This window comes from Schistocerca nitens, chromosome 2 (genome assembly GCF_023898315.1).
Source record: "Schistocerca nitens isolate TAMUIC-IGC-003100 chromosome 2, iqSchNite1.1, whole genome shotgun sequence".
Lineage (NCBI taxonomy): Eukaryota > Metazoa > Arthropoda > Insecta > Orthoptera > Acrididae > Schistocerca > Schistocerca nitens.
In genome coordinates this window covers 533,256,634-533,259,474 of record NC_064615.1, presented here as the reverse complement: position 1 = coordinate 533,259,474, position 2,841 = coordinate 533,256,634, and the positions used below count along the sequence as shown (strand labels likewise).

Genomic DNA, 2,841 nt, shown 5'->3' with positions numbered 1-2,841 from the left:
TTGGACAATAAACAGTTAAGATAGAAAAATAATAGAAGCTTTCAAAATGCAGTACTAGAGAAGAATACAAAATATTAGATGGATTGATCATGTAACTAATGAGGAAGTACTAAATAGAATTGGGCAGGCAAGAAATTTGTGGCACAACGTGACCAAAAGAAGGGATAGCCTGATAAGACACATTCTGAGACATCAAGGGATCACCAATTTAGTATCAGAGGGAAGTGTGGTGGGTAAAAATTGTAGAGGGAGACTGAGATATGAATACAGTAATCGCATTCAAAAAGATGTAGGTTGCAGTAATTATTCGGAGATGAAGGGAGAGAGTAGCGTGGAGAGCTGCATCAAACCAGTCTTTGGACAGAAGACCACCTCATACATGATTCAGCAGTTTTTAACACTTCTCATTCTTTATGTCGTCACATATCCTGAACTGTGTGTTGAACAATGATATAATTTTGCACTTACATTCAGTGGCGCAGACAGTGCATACTGTCTTTTAATTGCGCCTTGAATTCAGTTAGTAATAGAGAAGTAATAAATTATAACATCATGCCTCATTCGGTACTTTTGCTGCATGTACAGCAAAAAAGTAGTAAGCGATAAAGCATCTTTTCTTTAATCATTTTCTAGGAGTTGTCTGCGAGAAAGAATTTCGTTAGGTTTGAAATTGGGTGTAAAATATTTTGAAAGTCAGTAAGTGCTCTCTTTGTCAAATATTGGATCAGTAGAGTCTGGGTCTTCACATGTCACACACTTTGCTTCTTTTCACCTCCATTCCCTTTGATATGTATGTGGTTCTTGGCCCAGCAGTGATTGCCGCCTGATGTATGCGAGTACCGTGTCTGGTTGAAATCAGTGATGTAGGAGGAGATGTGCGAAAACACACACACACACACATATTTATTTTTATAATATTTATGGATTCGAGGGTAGTTCTTTACACAATCACATCCCACATTGACGAAGCACTTATGTAGTGGTGAAATGTGTGATTCATTGGGTAAAGGTAGGATACACAATTTATTTGTTACTTCATCACCAGACATTTGACATCCAGTGGTGGATAAAGATTTTGTCCAGACTTTTCCATGGATGGCAATCTTTAAATACATGCATCTGTTTTGTTCCTGTACACTTTCACTCCTTCTTCAAGCCACGAGCGGCCTACTGGGACCATCTGACCGCCGTGTCATCCTCAGTGGAGGATGCGGATAGGAGGGGCGTGGGGTCAGCACACCGCTCTCTCGGTTGTAAGATGGTATTCTTGACTGAAACCACTACTATTCAGTTGAGTAGCTCCTCAATTGGCATCACGAGGCTGAGTGCACCCAGAAAAATGGCAACAGCGCATGGCGGCCTGGATGGTCACCCATCCAAGTGCCGACCACGCCCAACAGTGCTTAACTTCGGTGATCTCACGGGAACCGTTGTATCCACTGTGGCAAGGCCATTGCCACGCCATCTATCCTAATTCCATTAAATTTTCTTCTTCGTGTTTTCTTCTCTTTTGGCAACTAGCAAGGAAACATCCTTGAGCTCTTTAGCATCACGTTGTCAGTCCAAACACCCTTGGCCAATTCTTTTAAGTTTTTATTACAGTCACAGTTGTGTGTTCCACTACAGTCTATTCTGTGACTGACTTCTTCATTATCATATTCTCATAATAATTCTGAACATGCACCATGCTATTGCTTGTTGAGCAACTCTCAGGTTCTAGAATGAATTTTCGCTCTGAAGGGTGGTGTGTGCTGATATGAAACTTCCTGGTAGATTATAACTGTGTGCTGGACCAAGACGAACTCGGGACCTTTGCCTTCTGCGTGGAAATGCTCTACCAACTGATCTACTCGAGCACAACTCACGACCCATCCTCATAGCTTTACTTCCACCAGTACTTCATCTCCTTTGTTTCAGACTTTCGCAGGAGGAAGGTAGGAGATGAGGTACAAGTGGAAGTAAAGCTGTGAGAACAGGTTGTGAGTCATGCTTGGGTAGTTCAGTTAGAGCACTTGTCCATGAAAGGCAAAAGTTCTGAGTTTGAGTCTTGGTCTGGCACACAGTTTTAATCTGCCAGGAAATTTCAACTTTCAGGTTTTTTATGTTTTATTCTATTGAAGTCTGTGTCTCACTGTCTTAGGTTGGAAGTCATAAGGCACAGTGACTGTCACCTTCCCATTTCAGACACATTGAAAGCCTAGTTTTGAATGCACTATTATTTCTCAAAATTTTATGAATTGTAGGCAAAGCTATTATTCATATTTATTTCTCTGTTCTATATTTCCATTTATTACTTGCAAATGGTCCATTCCACTTTATCAACTTCTGAAACCTGCTTGATCATGTTCTTTATTAAGACCCAAAGTACTTTCCGTACAGTTTGTAATAATTTTAGCAAATATCTTGTACATTAAGCAAAGGAGGTCGATAAGCAAATAGTTTTTCTGTCTGGTTTATTTCTGTTCTTGTGAAGTAGAAAAATTACAGAATAGTTCCAGTTTTGGGGAATTGTATTACTCTGCAGGCATGCTGTAAACTGTTTTGCAACTTCATTTTCTATTACATTTGATCCGACTTCTACCATTTCTATTGAAACAAAAGCATTTCCAGGCACTTATTTTTTCTGCATATCATGTTGCTTTTTAAATGACACCTGTCATTTTTTCAGAATGTCATTATTATCTGTTTTTCTCATATGTCCCTTGAAATATTCAAACATTTAAAGGTTGTAGGAAAGATACAGATTATAGATACTTTTGGATTAAATGGAGACCACTCAGCAAAAAGCAGGTGTTGAGTTGTCAATAGACACACACAAAAGAAAGAAAACCAGCTAGTTTT

General features: G+C 39.3%; 1 pseudogene; it reads right to left on the bottom strand.

Annotated features, from left to right (window-relative positions):
* Positions 1-1,340: 1,340 nt before the first annotated feature.
* Positions 1,341-1,458, bottom strand: LOC126238708 (5S ribosomal RNA; annotated as a pseudogene).
* Positions 1,459-2,841: the final 1,383 nt, after the last annotated feature.